Source organism: Triturus cristatus, chromosome 9, assembly GCF_964204655.1.
Source record: "Triturus cristatus chromosome 9, aTriCri1.1, whole genome shotgun sequence".
NCBI classification, from domain to species: Eukaryota; Metazoa; Chordata; class Amphibia; order Caudata; family Salamandridae; genus Triturus; species Triturus cristatus.
In genome coordinates, this window is record NC_140592.1 from 466,103,393 (window position 1) to 466,122,891 (window position 19,499).

A 19,499-nucleotide genomic window follows, 5' to 3' on the forward strand; every position below is an offset into this window, starting at 1 on the left:
ACAGCCTTTTTCCTTTTCTTCCCCCTATTCAGAGTGCACATGGTCCTGGCCCCCGGCTGAGCTCCATGCTGAGTTGTTCGCAATAATCAGGTGTAAGCAACTCCACTTTACTGTTTTTACCAACACTGGTTACAGTACATAGGCCTAATTTCACACACAATAACGCATATTGTGAGACCGGCCACTCTTTCACTGCCCGCCACTGATGCCAACACTACCGCCTTGTCCGTGGTCACCTCTAGGTACTTAGTACGGCCTCACTATAAGCTTTTAGCCCACTACTAGGAGCCTGTACTTAAATGTTATGTCTGTCCCCTTTTTTTACCCCCTACAGGTACAACCCGAGAGGAAACACCTCTTGCACATATAAGCACCGTAGCGTTGGCTTTACACACAGGGCACTGACAAACTCATAACAACCCCTGTAACACCCCACACATATAAGGTCCTGACGAAAGCCAGTAGAAGAAAAGGCCTGGCTGAAACTAGTTGACCGCACAGGACGTCGGAGGCCATAAGCCTACCGTGCACATCTGATAGCCTTTGTTTTTATTGACTGCCTGGGGCCCACCATTAAAACAGTCTTTGGGACACCCAGGACAGTATTTTAAACCTCACTCAGAGCACACCCACAGCACCCTCACGAACCAAAAAAACCCGCTCCGCAGTAATCTGGCGTCGAAGCACACCGGAGGTACACTCGGAACCTCGGGTGGGGCCCAATGATGAAGCATGCCACTAACTAGGTTGGTGGGTGAGGGCCTTCATAAAAACCTAATTGTTTTCCCCCACCCGCAGACATACAAACAATTTAAACAAGAGCTAGTTCTCATTGATTATTAACATTTACATAGACTAACATTGACATCACATGTTTTCTATGCTTTGTAAATATGAGTATGTAGTTACATATTTACGTTCTATGGTAATTAGAATATTATAAATGTTATGAGAAATTCGTTCATTTTTGGTTCAAGATCAAAAAGCTATAGAGGGGCAAAGGGTGGGAAGAATTCTTTTTTGAAAACGCAACATTAAATTAGTAGTTCTTTATCTTTATTTAAATTATATTTTATTTAAGAACAGGTTTTAAAATTGATATGGGGCAAAGGGTGGAACATAATGTAATTAAATTATATATATATATATATGTTTTAATTGAGTTTACAAGGATAATGAACATTTTAGGATATGGGGCAGATTTATCAATATTTCACACAACACAACACAGCAAGACGCCTGCTGCATTGCACTGCATGAAAGGGAGATGGCAGGCATGTGCCAAATTTAACATTATATGGCGCTTTCACGTCCTCTCCTTGTGCTGGTGCACTTTTGGTTGCCTAGCGCCAATGCAGGCACTTTTGCATCATGGGGGAAGGGTGCCTGAATTGCAAGCAGGATTGTTTTTGTGCAGGAAGGGATACCTTCCTGCGCAAAAACAATCCTCTGAGGCTTATTCCTCTTTCTAAGTATGCTGCAGAATGCAGCACACGTAGAAAGAGTTAAAAACTAGGACAAATTAAGATATTTCTCCTTGTTAGTCCTTCCTTGGGAGGGTGTAGCATTTTTACGCCTAACCAGGTCTAATGCTCATGGTAAATCTGGAAATTTGCCTAAATCCATGGATGGATGCGTGGGAACACCCACGCTCCAACCATGGAACGCTTCTCTGGGGCAGAGTAACACAAGGCAGTGACTTATGTTGCCTTCCGTTACTCCAGATTTACCAAGCACTGCAGGGCCACACAAGTTGGCCTCCCTTGGCTTGGTAAATCTGACTTTAGTGTTGCGTTGCCCTTGCTTTACCTTGCTTGACGCAAGGGCGACCAACACTTTGATAAATTGGGCCCCTGGTCTTGAAAGTTATATAGGGGTAGAGAGTGGGACGCCATTTTAAATGTAAATACTTTAATTTACAAATTCCATTTTTAAAGAATTACAATCTTTGCAAAACAGGTATGTAAAGTAAAGCGATATAGGGGGAAACTTTAAGAATTAATTTGACTAAATAACATAAACTTCATTTTCCATTACAAATAGGAGGAAGATATTTATGTTAAAGTGTAACCAAGGCATTGGAACTAATTTAACCTAAAACAATATAAAGATTATCTCGAAGAATTAATAACACAGTTTTATATACTGTTGGAAAAATAGATATTTAATGATATGCTTGCCATTACCTCAAAAAACAGAAGATGGCAGTGTTTACTATAGAAAAAGGCCGGAGACAGGATGGCTTATAGCTTGTGAAAGCAATATCAGAATGTCAATATAGAATGTTGCCAGTAAGAGATACAGTTTTAAAAACAGAAAGCACTGCAGACTTGGAAACATGCTGCATGGTATCGGTAAGCAATGTTAATTTAATTGACATTAAATTGTATCAAAAATCTATTAAATGTTTGTGATGTAAAAAACACGTTGTAGTGGTTTCATTGTTTATGTTTGCATTGAAGTGTCTGATATCGGACTTCTTCGAGAATAGCGCATCAATTCAAGGCAGTATACCGATGCATATGTTGCTCTGGAGGACAAACGAATACATACATCACAGCTTCTTAGAACTCAAGATGAGGTTTATGCCTACTTCGGACCTAGTTTAGCCAAGCATAGGAAAGAGAGTTTTACAAGGTGAAGTTTTAGTGCAAAAATGTTCATAACGATAGGCACCCATTTTAGTAAAGCAGAATCCTCCGGCTCGATCTGTGAGCAGCAGCAAAGAAGTCTGGGAGTTGTAGTCCCTCTCTCCCAGTCACAGTCGGTCAGGCTTCAAATTCCTCCCAGGCATAGACAAAAACGTCAGTCTTCCTGTGTTGCGGGTATAATCGGTGTGCTAAATAGTGCTGAGGGCACAAGTACGCTGTCTCCTCAGATAGCAGCAGCAGCAAGAAGCCTGGGTACTGTAGTCCCTTCCTCCTTGGTACAGGCAGGTCTTCCGCAGTACATGTGTAGTAGGTGCTCCAAGTTGCGCTGAGGGCATGCCTCCTTCTTTCCCCCACTGTTAGCTGCAGCAACAATACCCTGAAGATGTAGTCCCTCCCTCCCGGCACAGACAGTCAGGGGCATATGCAGTGGCGTCACTAGGGTTGGTGTCACCCGGTGCGGGTAACTCATGGTGTCACCCCCTCACGACTTACCGCATGGACCTCCTCCGCTCCGAGTCCGGCTTCCCCCTCATTTCAGGGCGTGCCTGGCGGTTTAACCAGATTTAACAGGTGGATGCGTTTCTGCCAGGCAGCTCTCCACCATAGTGGAGTCGTGTGACAATGACACTGTAGTTGAGCCTCCCACCCAGGCATGGACATCGGGGGGAGGTGCTCCTACAAGCTATTCCAAATAAAGGTCTCAGTTCAATAGCACATAAATGCCCAATAAAGGGCAGCCAAATATAGCCCCCGCCCCCCTTCCTGGACTCTTATGGGAGTGACAGAAGTAAATGGTCGGTCTGAAAAATGATAGCGCCACAGATTCACCCCTTGTGTCGTCTTCACATTTCAAATTACAGATGGCTGCCAGGACACCAGGTCACATGATAGTGAATTTTAAAGCACATTTTTCATTACATATTCAAATTGTATCAACTTTCAAAGCACAGTAAATAGTAGATGATGACCTTAAAGAACATCAGGTTACCCAACCAGTCATATGTACCCATAGACATTCTATCAGAGAGCACCAAAAATAGACACAAGTAGTGAATCAGAGGGAACAAAGTTGAAGTGAGACCAGCCCCCGCATGGTGTGTAGCGAGCAAGCGCAGTGAGCAACCACTACTAGGGGGAGTTTGGGGGGTTGAACTTCTCCACCCCAAGAAAATTTGGGAGACAGAAAGGGCAAAACAAAGCAATTTTCAACACATTAATCATTACATATTAGATTGTATTAACTTTAAAGCATAGTAAATGATTACCTTATAGAGCACCAGGATATCCAGTCATAAATCACAGACATTCCTACAGAGAACACTAAAAAATGAAATGTCGAGCATGAAACATGAATTTAAATAGAACCAATTTATTCTTCTACCACCCAAATCTGTGTAGACAGTGAGCGCCCAGCCGTGCCTCAGCAGACAGAGACCCCTATGCCTGTTAACAACAGTGTGATAATGACTCATAAATCAGGTTGTACAGTGGGCTACCTGCTAGTCAACAGTTTATTGGAATTTAAAATATCATAGGTATGGTACTTTATACTGGTGTGGTGTTCCCACTATCCGGCAACATGATATATCAGTGGTCGAAGTGGGGGGGAAAAAGTAGGGGAACTGTGGGTGGAGAATCAGAGGGCGGGAATAACCCAAGGATTGGATCAGTGGGCGGAGCCAGAGGTGTGGCCAGAATGCGCAAACATCCCTATTTTTTGTATTTGGTTTGACTGCCCAGTTTAATCAACCAATGGATACACATGATTATTTAAGGTTATAATGAGTTATTGACAGTAAAATGTATTCACAAAGTGGGATATACTTCTAATCGCAGACTGTCCCCAAATACGATAAAAAGCACAAGCCATTTGTCTCCGAGCCATGGAGTTTCTGTCATCAGCACTTCTCCCTTTTCCACAACAGCAGTTCAAACATTAATGGCTAAAATCCTAGTTTGCAAATGTTTTCTAAATAATAATGGCTCTGCCATATTTGCCTCATAATGCAAGATCTGCAGCATGATCTGACCATTTAAACGAATAAATTGTTTGTAGCTCAAACGTATCAAAAGTTAATAAAAAATGTGACTTGTGTTGCTGCGGAGTAGATGACAGTTAATAGCTCACTGTTCTATGTTAGGATTTTAACTTATAAACTGCAAGTAAAAAAAGGATCTCTCTGACAAAAGCAGTAGCCCACTGGCCTATTTACATTATGTGCACCTTGTGATCTGCATGGTACATGTTCTTTGCAGCAGATACATTAACCCTCTGAGCTACCTTTCCATGAGTCAAATTTTCCATTAGACAAAATTCCGATCTCTCTCTACGTAGAACATTAATCACCAGAGTCATCATGACATTTTTATTGTTACCGAAAATTACTGGAGGCCAGGAAGGAGGCAGCAAGCACTTTTAAAACCATAATATACTTGCAAAAATGATGCCTCCACCTAAAGTCAGCACCTGCTGCGGTCACAGTGGTTGCGCCACCCTAGAGCTGGCCCTTCTCAAGGGTCATGTGATCTCAGTGACAGGGTCACTGTTGTTCTAGGGTGTGCTGCTTCATAGGCCTGCCCTCAAGACTGGAGGTGAACTTCAGTATGAATAGTGGTGGACAAGCCTTGAAAGTTAACCTACACTTGTCATGCTACGGTCTCCCTGCTGGTGCTACGACACCGGGGCTTCTAATATAAGGTCTAGCATGAGATAGTGCTCTCTCAGTAGAGTGGTCTGATGGACTGGTCATGAAGGCTGAACCTGGTTCCCCAGTTCCAAATTCAGCAGCTCTGGCCATAGTGCCACATCCATCCTCTCCCCCCACACTGAACACCATTCTGCCCCACTGAGAAAAACTCACACTGCCTTCAACCACAACCCAATTGTTGCCAGCTATAAACACCTGGATGCGGCTCAATTGAAATTACACACTGGGCAAGAGCAATATGTGGCCTACATTTACAACAAAAAAAAGTGACAGCATCCTGGAAAAAGCAAACAATCATAGGGGATGCAAAATTTCACAAACCATGTGAAATGTAAGCAGGAACAACATGGTTACCTTAACGCTTTTACACTCACTGTTCAGAAATCAGTGAGTGCTTTTGTCTGAAAAGTTAAGGACATGACTACAGGGCCCTGAATGGACCTATTTCAATGGCCATTGCTTATACCCTTACAAAACGTAAGCAGTATGGTAAAAAAAGACAACATCCCTAGATGCAGAGCAGCAGTACAAATGTTGTTTTTCAATCCTCACATTGCAGTACCTCCAGGATTGGTGCACTAGTTCCAAGCCCAGGGAAAACAAAGCCAAGACAACAAAAATAGCGCTTCACTGGCAAACTCTGTAAAAGTGGCGCTAATGTGTTTGGGTGTGAATACAATAAATCTGGCCAGTTTGCTACCACTCTGTCTTACATTATTTAGTTATTCATTTTTCATATTTTTAAACTTGTATTCACGATGCTGCCCTTTGGAATTAAATGTCAGAAAAATACGTCATTGATTTCCAGCAAAAGTGATTTTCTTTTTTGGATCCATTTCACAGGGGTGCAAATAAAAGAAAGGAGAGGAAAGAGAGTGAGAACCCCGTCTTGCAGGCAGCCACTGTTTTCAGTAAGAGTCAGACTAGAGAAGAACTGCCACGCTAGCAGGCGAGACTGAGGCCTGAAGTTATTTACAAGAAGAGATACACACAGTAGTATAACACCCTGCGAGGTACAGACACGAGCGGAGATCCGCATAACCTCGGCTTGACCACCACCCACCGCCACCTGACCCACATGGCTTAATCAATTGGTGCCGCCCGACCGGAGAAACTGAAGTACACTCACCTGCTGAGTTGGCAATGGTGGCAGACAGGGGGAAGAGGGGGGGGGGGACTACGTCGGTCGGTCGGTGGCTAGCCTTAAGCCTGGCGCCTTAGAATAAAATTAAATTATGGCGGGTGGTCAAACCTGCTGAGACCTCCTCCTCGACCCTCGTGATGCCGAGTCACGCGGCGCACTTAGGGCCCAATGCGCATGCGGGATTCCCGGCCCGGGCCAGATTCAAAATTACGATCACTGCACCCCTCTAGTGACGATGCCGCGGCGCGCAGACGCGGTGGAGGAGGAGACAGTGCGCACTGTGCACAGGCACCTCCTCCTCCTGAAAGCAGGTAACTCTTTCCTTAAACTCCACTAAAACGATTAATCACAAATGTAAACAGGTCACAAAATCTAGAACACGTCACTTACGTCCAAAAGAAGCTCATCTGGGAACTAAATCAGTACGTTCCTCTCCGCAATTCCCAGACATACGAATAACAGCAAAGTGACCCCTCGTAGGACAGGTCCCCGTCCTACCTGCATCAGACACCAGCTTGTCCAGGTCCGAGTTCATCAAGTTCCTCTTCCAACAGCAAATGAAGTCTTTGACCCACACCTTGGAGCCGAAGGATTTAAGACCTGCCTCTGCTCCTTAACTCTGTGTAAAGTGGTGAAACCCAAAGTTAATCTCTAACTCTGCTCGTCCCATGCTCCCAGCTCCTCCCCCGCGGGCAGCGCCAGGCCACGCCCACAGCGCGCCCTGGCAAGCGCTGTCATTTGGTCCAGCAAATCTGGTCACGTGGCTTCCCAGAACTCTTGAGCGTGACATCACGGGAGAACATTCTGTAAATCATTAGAGGTAAAGTAAAGAAAATAGAATCTACTACAACGTTGTCTAACATTACCCCAAAACAGCCATCCCAACTATTTAAACAAGCATCTGCAATGTAATAGGTCTCGTTAGGTTAGGTTGTGTTGCGTTGCTCTGCAGTGCACACACACTGGCCCTTTGGTGTCACCCCATGTGAGGGTGTCACCCGGTGCAGTCCGCACCCCCCGCACCCCACTAGTGACGCCACTGGGCATATGTACAAGCCCCTATCGCCATCACAACATCGTCGTGGTGGCGATAGGGGCCTTGCCTTATTTACAAGGCAGCATTAAGCCACTTAACATGGCTTAACGCTGCCTTGTAAATAAGGCCCCCCCCCCCATTCACGCTATGCTTAGCGTGAAAGGGGTGGGCGGTGGGTGTTGCAGTGGGCGTTCCACCGCAACACCCATTGTTTTTGACACTGCCCCCTATTTAGAAGGGTAGCGTAAACAGGAGGCAGCGCCCAAAATTAAGACCAGGAAAAACCTGGCCTTAAGTTGGCGAAACAAGGAGAAATGCTTTATTTCTCCTCGTTTTTGCTTATTCCATGTGTGCTGCCTAGAGCAGCACACATGGAAAAAGCAAAAGACCTTGGATTGTTAATGTGTAGGCAGGTGACCTTTCCTGCACATAAACAAACAATCCTTTGGAAAAAAATACATTTTGTAACTTGCATGTGTGCTGCATTAGGCAGCACACATAGAAGTGACAAAATGGCATTTTAGGATTGTTTAAGTGAAGTAAGGGACACCTTCCTACACATAAACAATCCTCCTCTGCATGCAGACACCCTTGCACCATGGTGCAAGGGTGCCTGCATTGGCACTACACTGCCAAGTGTAGCGCCATCACAGGGTAAACGCAAGGCTGCACCATATCCTTGTAAATATGGTGCAGCCTTGCACTTCTGAAGTGGATGAGTGAGGCGTTAAGCCATGACGGCTAACGCCTCACTCCGTCACTTCATTGTACATATGGCCCTCAGTCTTAAGAGTTTATATAAGCCTATAACATTATATTCTATCAAAGGAATATCTCATAAAGGATACATAGTGATTAGAACATATAGCCAATTTTCATGAGAATATAAGATAATGTCTCAAAAGAAACATCATAAAAGCAAACTGATAAATTTTGTTTGATGATGTGGAAGGCACAGCTGACATTTGTCTGCTCATGCTCTTTCAGTAAAATATTCCTAAACGCTGTGGAAAGTTTTATAGAAAGCCATCTTCCAACATTTTAACTAATTCTATACATTCTCATTAGCTAGACAAACCAGACCAAATATGGTAAAATAAAACACTAATTAGATCTTTCAAATTAGCACTTTTGTTTAGCTGACAAAACAGGTGATATATCACAGTAAGACAGTATGCTTATTAATTCAATCCAGACATTGACAACTATGGATCATGTGAACCTGGTGTACAACTCTGCATCCTTCCAGATCCCAAATTGCATAATCTGGGTGTAAGGTGTGTTTACTGCCTTTGTCTTCGATTCATAGTTTTTTGTGGTTTTATTAGTTCTCATCCTGACAATGACCTGAAATCAAAATGTTTGTTGTGACTCAAAGCAAAATGATCAGACAGATGATGTTTTGTATTAAATTTGGGTGTAACTCACTTATGTTTCTGGATTTTCATTTACATTTTTTGGCCGGAGAACAACATGTAGATGACTGAAAAAAGACGTATCAAGTGTAATGATTACTAAGCATGTGAACAATCTCTTTTATTTTTTTCTATACAAATCAACAAGTTACATTTATGAATAACATATTTCAGTGTTTTTCAGTAGGATTCGAATTTTTAGTGGCACGATAGGTCCTCTCGTATATACTATGTGCATAACATAAAATGTTATGTTACGGGTCCAATATATCGATGACCTGTTTGTTATTTGGAACGGTACCACAGAACATGCACATAGTTTTGTGACTTGAATTTGACATTTGCCAGTAATATTAGCAAGTTGGAGTTGGAATTCTTGGATGTTAAACTGAAAGTTGTATAGCATAAATTAGTTGATACTGTTCATAGAAAACCAATAATAGTACCTTACATGCTGTAGTGCTCCCTGGTAGCTCTTAAGAATAGTATTTCTTTTGGAGAGTTAATGCCAGCAAGGAGAATATGCAGCACACAAGAGGGCTATGAGAAAGTAGAAGAGAAGTTGTCCAGATTAGGAGATAGTGAATATTCTTAGGACATACTATTTACAGAAAGAAGCAGTGTAACAAGTAAACGAGGAAAGGTTTCCTATTTGGGGCCAACAAGAAAAAGAAAGAAAATACGTGCAGATTTATTACAATTTACCACAGTCAACATGAAAGACCCCAGATTACATTTGGAAGGGCACATTCGATGAGGAACCAACAAGTGAAAAGTGAGGTCAGAGGTGAAAAGGAGATGTCAACTGAACCTATCCATAGACTGGGGTACATCACTTATATGCAACCTGCCATAAAAGGCCATCGGGGGAGACCCTCGGGGGGTCTGTGTGTCTGGGTGGGCACTCATCTTGGTTTCAACATCAAAAGTGTTGAAACGAATAGTAGCGATATAATATGCATTCTTTTGTCCCATAAAAAGACCCCTAAGATTGCACTTATTAATATTTATTCTCGCCCTACCCGTGGTGGTGGTCCATCACCTACCTTTGATTCCCTGCTAACCCTTTTGGAATTACTTCCAGACGATGTTGTGTTGATGATTGGAGGAGACTTCAATTGTCACTTTGAGCCCCTGCCCGGAGTAACTCCACTTACACTTGAGGAAGATGAGGCTAGATCTATACCATCTACTAGTATGTACCCTGCTAAACATTGGACCCCTCTGGTACTCCAGCTTACCTCCCTCACTTACGCTTTCTCTATGAGAGCGTGCAATGGTCGCTTCAGCGGAGATATACCGGGCCAGCCAACATATAGGGGCATGGGTCATGAAACTGTGATTGATTACGTTCTGGTCAGTCTAGACCTATGGCCCCATGTGCTGGACTTTAAGATAATTAGGCGAACTGAAAGTGACCATGATCCCTTGATAGTCGTTCTAAATTTCCATCTATTGAACACGGGGCTAGCTTTGGTCACCTCTCCAGTAGGTAACCTAAGAGTTATACAAGGGGGGGAAGAGGATTCGCTGGCAAACTATAAAACAGTCAGACACGGCAATTGCCAGCCTGTACCTAAAAATACTCCCCTTACTTGATATGGTGTTTAAAGGAGATGTTAACAATATTGCAGTTGATGGAACCTTGGATTTGGTTAAAACCCATAAGGACCTTGTAGAAATATTGCGTGGTTCCTTTTACACCACAGGTACTGTTAATGCAAAGAAGCCGGTTAACAAAAACTCCTGGTTTACAAAGGACTGCAGGTTAGCCAAACAGGATTTATTACAGGCCATCAGGGGGGGCAATCCTTTATTTATTCGGGAAGCTAGGAGGGCATATAGAAAGTTAATTCTTATTGCTAAGACCGAGTGGGAAGAGGAAAGATGGGTTGCTATGAGATTAGCTCTCGTGGCAAAAGATCTAAGATCCTTCTGGAACCTTGTCCACTTTGGGAAATCGGAGGGTAACTCCCCGATTGACCCAAACATCTCCGAAGACACTTGGGCTTCTCACTTTGAAAACTTGTATTCGATTAACACAATCAGGACCGCCGATCCCCCTGCTATTTTATCAGCCATGGATCCTTCCTGGCTTGTTCCCCCCTGGACCCTATCAGAAGTGAATCTGGCTTTGGATCAGCTTCAAGTGAACAAGGCCCCAGGGTTAGATCGTATTCCCGGGGACCTTTATAAGGATGAACCGAAGATCTGGGCCCCTTACCTTCAAATCCTATTCAACGCCATTTTACAAGGTCTACCGGTACCATCAACCTGGATGGGTGCGGAAATTATTCCCATCTTTAAAAAGGGATCTCCCCTTGATCCAGGTAACTATAGGCCTATAAGCCTAATAGATGTGAGCCAAAAAATCTACTCTAGGCTCATTCTGCAACGGCTACAGAACTGGATAGAAGAGAAAAATATACTAACCCCACTACAAGCGGGATTTAGGCCCAAAACATCAACTATGGACCAATTATTTAGGCTCCAGATGCTACATTGGAAACATGTCATATTGGATAGGGGTAGCCTATATATGACCTTCGTGGATTTGAAATCCGCATTTGATATGGTGGATCGTAACCAGTTATGGAACCTATTGCTAGCCATGGGGGCCCCGCCATACCTATGCTACCAATTGAAGATTCTCCACGATGGGACCTATGCTAGAGTCCGTTATGGAAAACACGGCAATTTGACTGGCCCCTTCCCCGTTGAAAAGGGAGTACGACAAGGATGTGTCCTTGCCCCAACCCTGTTCTCTCTCTTTCTTAATGGGCTCATTGCCGATCTTTTGGACACCACTAATATAGACACACCAAAATTGGCCTCTAGAAAATATCCTGCCCTCATGTTTGCTGACGACACCCTGCTGCTGTCAAAATCCCCAATGGGTATGCAGCGGGTGTTGGATCAGTTTACTAACTTTTGTAAAAAAAGGAACCTGGTGGTCAATATAGGTAAAACGAAGTATATGGCTTTTAATGTAAAACCCTCCAGCTACCCGCATCCTAAAATGGAAGGTATCGCCCTGGACCGGGTTACTATATTCGAGTACCTAGGTTTGACCTTGAACGACAAAATGGGTTGGTCCCCTCAAATGCGCAAGGCCAATCTAAAACTTAATCAGGCTGTGGGGGGCATCCTTAAAGTTTATAAGAATTGTCGTACAAAAATTATAAGTGCTCCCTTAGAAATTTACTGTGTGCAATCCCGATCCTCTACATTGTACGGGGCTGAACTTTGGGGCCATACCAGTGCAAACGATTTGGCTACCACCGAAAACAATTTTATCAGGAAACTCCTATCCCTTCCAACTAACACGCCGCTTGTGCCATTGAGGTTGGATCTTAACATCCGTCCCATCCTAGAGGTCATTGCCACTAGACCGGTGATGTACTGGAAAAGGCTCTGGAGTACACCAGAGCTAGCATGTTACAGAGACGAATTGAAAGTAATCTTGGGTACACTTGGGGCCGATAAGATTCCATGGCTCCAGTATGTAAGGCAGACATTAATTCATATTGGCCTTGCCCATCTCTGGGTTAATCCAGAGACTTCTACTCTAGGCATTTCCAAAAAAACTCTTGCCTTAACCTTTAAAGATTACTTTCTAATGAAAGCTTATAGCTCAGTCAGACCATCTAGTCTGACAGACGCTTTCCTTGATGTTAAATCTTACTACGCCTTTGTACCTGACCTTGATGCAATCCAACCCATTTTAGCAAAGAAGCTGTACTTACAGTTCAGATATGGAACCCTCCCTCTTTATTCCTTTACTGATCGATGGGCGGGCGGTTCCTAGCATATTTGTCCTGGTTGTTCAGCTGAACTGGAAACTACGATCCATGTTGTGCTTTTCTGCCCCGCATATGTCGGTATCCGGAAAAACTGGATCATACAATTATGTTTAAACTTGGGTATTAGGAGTTATCTTGATTTTTTTAGGATCATGCGAAGCGATTTAAATCCAGTTGTTGTGGCTGCAGCTTCTAAGTTTTTGTTCGCGATGTGGTCAATCCGTAGGAAACTCATACAGCAACAACACTGACTGACCTATTGGTTCTAAAAGGGGTTTGCTTACTGCTTAATTACTATGACATCCTGTTTTTTTAAGATGGGCTAGTGTATCAAATGGAATATGTATTCTAAATGAACTGTTTTATATTGTACTTTTATGATTTTAAACAATCGCAATAAAGTTTTTTTGGATTGGAAAAGGAGATGTGGCTAAAACAATTGGAGGCTTCACTCAATACAGTAGGTACAAGGGGTTCCAACAGGGAGTGAGTATAAAAGAGATTAAAATGCCACTTAACAAGAGAATAAGGATTAAGGATCTTATTACGAGTTTGGCAGTTCTCCTGCAGCACCACCACTACTGCTCTGGCAGGAGGACCACCAAGCCCATTGTGCGCCCACCCGCCGAATTCTAAGTTGAAGCCAGAGCAGGCGGCCAGTGCTGCTGCAGTCTCACGGCAGCAGCTGTGTCAGGCTCATAGGAGAGCCTTAACAGCACATGCCTGCATGTTGTGGCATGCACCATGTGTGTATACCACACAATGCAGGAACACGGGTGCAATTCCAAGGGGGCACAACATGTGCCCCACCTTGCATGCACCCTTCAGCCCAGAAATGGCAGGGGGCCCTGTTAGGGCCCCCTTAGTTGCATCTTCGCCACCCTTTTCATGGCAGGTTCACCGCCATGAAATGGGTGGTGGAAATGCAACTCGGAATAAGCTTGGCAGTGCCACAGCGGCACCACCAGTATATTCCTGCCCCTTACCCCTGCGTCACCACTGTGGGATCCTGAATCCCGGCAGAGGCAGTGGTCCTGTGATGGTCCGACAGCTACATTTGAAATATGGTGAGCAGACCTGCAGTGGTAGTGGTGGTTGGACCGCCACCGTGAGTACGAAAATCCTTAGACCACCGTACTCAGAATAAGGCCCTATGAATACTTTGATTTGCAAGAGTGAATTTGTAGTTTATATGTGCTGACATGTCCCTGCCCCAAAAATCCATATAGGGAGCACCATTCCTACTGCACACTAAAGAATTTTGCAACATTTAAGAGCAATAAAAAAAATGGACAAAAGGTACCCTGTAATTCAGCACTTTCATACATTTTCACAAAGAAGATAAAAAGAGAATTGTGAAGGACAGAGTCACAATCTATTTTGGAAACCTCGGGGGCTCAAATGTAGATGTTTGTTTATTTTGTATATAGTGTATTATCTAGCTTAGCACTAATGTTGTAGTATGTTTTTAAAGTTTTTATGTATGTTGTTCAGAATTACTTCCTTGTAGATTCGAATTTCAGACTCAATAATCCAAATAGTCTTGAATGTTGTACAGTGAAAAGAAGATTATGGATATATGAGACAAGTATAAAGGTATATATCAATATGATGATCTGAGTGGTAAATGTATGAAAATACAGTTGGGCCCACTTGGGCGAAATAATGTGGTAATAGCATCAGATGCAGAAAGCAGAAAATGGCAAAATTAATTTAGTATGTGGAACTGATTTATCTTCACTATTATTTATGTCATCAAGTCATGCTTATTATTGTGAATGGGATTAATATAATTAAATAGATTGCTTGACAACACAAGAAGGTGCCCAACAAGTAATTAAGTGTCCACTAGGATGGAAAAAAGTGATAACACCGTATGCCACTAGCATGAAATGGAGACATGAATTTAAATTGCATTTAGAAATGATTTCTCTTTGCTATTATGTATGCCACATAGATGTGATAATGATTTTGAATGAGATTAATGACATCAAATGGAATGATGGATTTTATAAGATGGCATCCATTTTGTAACCAAGGGCATTATGTTTTCTTATTCACTATGTATAAATAAAGTAAACAGAAAATGCAGCCAACATTATGATCAGGGCTTATTTACCCAAAACTCATTGACACTTGAAAATACTTCAGCACTACTTTAATAAATATTATCCCAAGCGAGCTTCGGAGCGCCTTACCTCATTGAAGTGGAGTGAAGGTGGAGAGATTAGAGACATAACAGTATGTACAGCGACAGCCCGTATAGGTCGTTTTACCAGGGCGGTGACGTGGGGCAGAGGAGGGGCAGGGTGGGGGGTTGCAAAATGCGGCATACGGCCAATTGCAGGTAAGTTACGAAAAAAATAAAGAAAACGAATTTCGTTGCACGCGCAGCATCGCCAAATGCGATGCAGTACGCGCAACAAAATTAGTTTTCTTTATTTTTTTCGTAACTTACCTGCAATCGGCCGTATGCTGCATTTTGCAACCCCCCACCCTGCCCCTCCTCTGCCCCACGTCACCGCCCCGGTAACACGCCCTATACGGGCCGTCGCTGAGTATGTATATTCAAATGTATTATTACATTGTATCTGCTCCTTGCTGTGGAACTTCTCCTTACTATGGATCTTGCTTAGTTTGGTCCACTAAATATTTATTGTTTAATCCATAATTATAGGCTGAGCAGTATAGAAAAGGATGAACACAGATAGTTTTTGGGTTTCGAAAAACGTCCATTGGTCGTGTCCCTCTTAGATTTGCATCCCACCTTGATAAAGCTTGTATGCTTAAATTTAAGTCAACTTATCAAAACAACAGTGGCAAAGTCTGTAGGTCTGGTTTGACTTTTCATTTATGAGCCACAACCAGAGGCTTTGCCAAAGCTTGTTTTAAAGAGTGGTGAAGCACTAAAGATTGATACAAATAACATGCGTAAGTTAACGATGTAAAACCAACTCTGACATATATTTTGAACAAGAAAGTAAGTCCTTTTAATTTATGGACTTTGGCTATGATATCAATGAAAACCACTTTGTTGAAATATTTAACTTCTTGTATCCTGAGGGATTCTCACCTCCATGGCTGAAAACGTTTTTGACATAGGAGCACCTTTGTATTCAAACCTTCATAATCTTTTCCTTGATAAGATGGCGTCCTTCCATCCACATTGCCGTGCATGGCATTTCTTTGCTTGCACAACACAACAACTTTATACATTGCGCAAAGTCAAGTCAGTTAAAGATAGCTTTATTCGATAACAGGTATCTTAAAAGCATTAACATTCATACAATCATCAATAAAAAATATGGGTTATCAAAAAGCAACAGTTAAAAGTATGCAAATCCATAAACACAAGATAAAAACTTGATACACAATAAAATGAATTCGTTTCCAACTTGTATACAAGATATTATATACAGTGACAGTGCAATATAAATAAGCAGACCAATTGAGCTCAGGATAAAATAATATAAAAACATGATAATTCATTGAGATGTCCCACGTAAGAATTTAAACCTTACTATACAAACGCGGCCAAGGTACTTGGCCACGCCACAGGCAAAGATGGTCCTTGCATCCAACTTCAGATTGCGCAAAGCAAGACTATGTTCATAGGTGCCCAGTTGGCTACAGATGAGTTTGAGCCATCTTGTTCCAGCCCTCTCATAGGCGGGGCAAGCAAACATAAGATGGGCCACACTCTCAGTCGGTGCTTTACAGCAGGGGCAATCCGCTGTTGTCTGATGTGGGGCACCCCACTTTACAATTAGCTCTCGTACCGGGAGTGAACCTACCCTAAACTATATGTAAAGTGCCCTATCTCGTGGCGTCTGGATAAAATCTAAATATGGTTCTAAAAATATGCACTGCTTGTGGAGGTAAAATTCTTCTGTAAGCCTTCCTGATCTCGAATTGCTAAGCTCTTGGGTATCAACCCATGCCCAGTATCGCTTTTTGAGCTCGGCCTTACTAGGTGGGGGTTGAGTATCCCACGACTCCTTGAGGCCAAGCACAAAAAGTGTGTTCTTAAGATTAAGCAACCAACTAATTCTTTGGTTGCCATCTAGGGCAATCAATTCAGGGAGCGCGGAGGCGTAGCTGGTAAGCTCAGGAGTCTGTTGCAGGCGGGCCCAGAATAACAAGGGCCGCAGCCTGGCTATGTCTCTAAAAGAATGCCTGCCCATATTGCTCATCAGGGGTTTTAGTGGTACATTGCAGGGGAGCATCACTAGATCTCTTAAGAATTTATGTTCAGATCTGCTAATTCCATCTACATTGTCGAAACCCCATAATTCAGCACCATAAAGGGCTGAACTAACTGCTTTAGCTGCATAGATCGTAAGAGCAGGAGCCACAGGTCTGCTCTGCGAGGAATGATGTTCTCTAGCTAATGCTCCTGCCTCACGTTTGTGGCTCAAAAGCATTTTGTCGATGTGGTGTATCCAATGCATTTTCTCAGCGAGCCGAATACCTAGATAATCGAAAGTTGTGACTCGCTCTAAGCAGGTTCCATCTAAGGTAACATTACCTCTATATGGCCTGTAGGGGTTAAACACCATAAGCTTGGTTTTAGAGGTGTTAACAATCAGCCCCCTAGACTCACAAAATATATGGAATCTATCTAAGAGCTTTTGGAGTCCTGCCGGAGTCTTAGGTATAAGGAGTGTGTCATCTGCAAAGAGCAGGGTAGGAACCCTACCTTCTGCCAGGGCAGGGGCATCAGATGGAAATTCTTGAAGAAAGCTAACCACCCCGTTCATATATAAGGAGAACAGGGTGGGCGCCATGACACAACCCTGGCGTACTCCTCTGTTTACAGGGATCCTGTCTGTCTTCTGGTCTTGGGACCCCCGCCTCACTTGAGCATAATTGCCCTCGTGAAGACGAATCAACAGATTCAGAACCATTGGTGGGATCCCCATATCATCTAGTACATGCCACAACCGGTCAAGGGGGACCAGGTCAAAAGGCAGTCTTCAGGTCAATAAAGGCCAAATAAAGACTGCCCTTGCCAATTACAACAACCTTCCAGTAGATTAAAAGCAACCTAAATGCTTGATCCACCGTCCCTGTACAGGCCCTGAATCCTGCTTGGTACTGAGAGAGGATATTCTCATCATCCACCCAATGATGAATTCTCTGCAACAACACCCTGCCAACTACTTTCTGCATAGCATCAATCAAACAGATTGGGCAGTAGTTGGCAGGGTCATCCCTTGCACCTTTTTTAAAAAAGGGTACCACCTCTGCACCTTTCCATGAGTCAGGTACTGCACTGCCCTTTGCAATAGAATTGATTAAAAGCATAATATAGTTTGCCCATTTAGGGGGATCTGCAAGAAAAAGGTCTCCCGGGAGGCCATCTGGTCCCGAGGCTTTTGCTGGAACTATTTTCTTTATGGCCACCTCTATTTCTTCTGAGGTGAAAAGGTCAATAGCATTCAAAATGGGACAGGCAACTAAATGGTTACCTGATTCATCTTGGCAAATTGAATTAGACCCAGAGTAAAGTTTCCCAAAATGATTATACCAGTCCTGGCTTGTAACATGATTAGGAATGAAATCAGGGTCTTTATTACCTGACCGCCTAACAATGTTCCAAAAAAGACTGGGATCCCTGGCTGCACTTGCATCTTTTAAGTTCTGCCAGTGAGTCTCATCCCACTCAAGCTTTGCGCAAAGTACATTTAGGGGCTGGGGAGCAGAAGCTGGGGTTTGGGGGGAAACCCCATCCCATTAAACAAAAGCAGCTAATTGTGTGGAGGGCTGATAGAGTGGTCATCCAATGCACCAAATACAAAAAGTAAACCAAACAAGGCTATGGGCCACATAAACCAATAATGTCTTTGCCTTTGGGTCATGGCCCTTCTACTTCCACGTTCAGAAGTAGGAGCCACTCTTACCCAAACAGACACGATTTTAGCAGACTTTAGCAGAAGAGAGGCACAAAAATCAAGGAAAAAATTGTAAATGAAGGCGTTGGGTGATAAGGAGTGAGCAGAGTGACATGTCAGTGTGAGCCAGTCACAGGAAAAAATCATGGGTGGCTTTCTGTGGTGGAAAGTTCATGAATCCTTTTCCTTGTTTCCCCACTAGATGGTCATGTAATGATTCAATAGATTTACAGTTCCTTCTTTTATGACAACATTTTTTAAATATCTGTGTTTTTTAAACATGTGCAAAAAGCAGATGTTTATCCTGCTAATAAAAGGTTGAATTTTTATCCGGGAAGCCTGAGGTGACACCACAGAATATACTTAGATTTTGCTCCCAAGTGTAGCTTTTTGATGCCTCTTTGTTACTCCAGTGGCACTAGGAGTAGGGGTGAATGAGGTGCTGCAGCAACCCCTCGTATCATGAGGAAACAACAAAAGGCGAATACGACATTACGCTGCCTTTTGAAGTCCGTACATTGAAAAACGTGTTTAACAAACTAAGGGGGAGATTTACTAAAAAGTCACACAACGCAGTGCAGCCCCCCCGTGAGTATGTACTGCATTGAGCGACAGGGAGGGAGCAGGTTGAGATTCATATCTTCAGAGATATGGGTCTCTCTTCCCCTTTTCCCTTGCGCTGGCACAGATTTCAACAGCCGTGTGCCACGCACACGCCATACCGCTAGGGTGTGGGCATTAGTCTAGCATAGGTTTTGTACCCTTCCTGTACCAAATACTATGCCTAGACACAAGGGGAAGCTTTTCCCTCTTTGTATCCATGCTGCACAGTGCAGCACACATGCAAA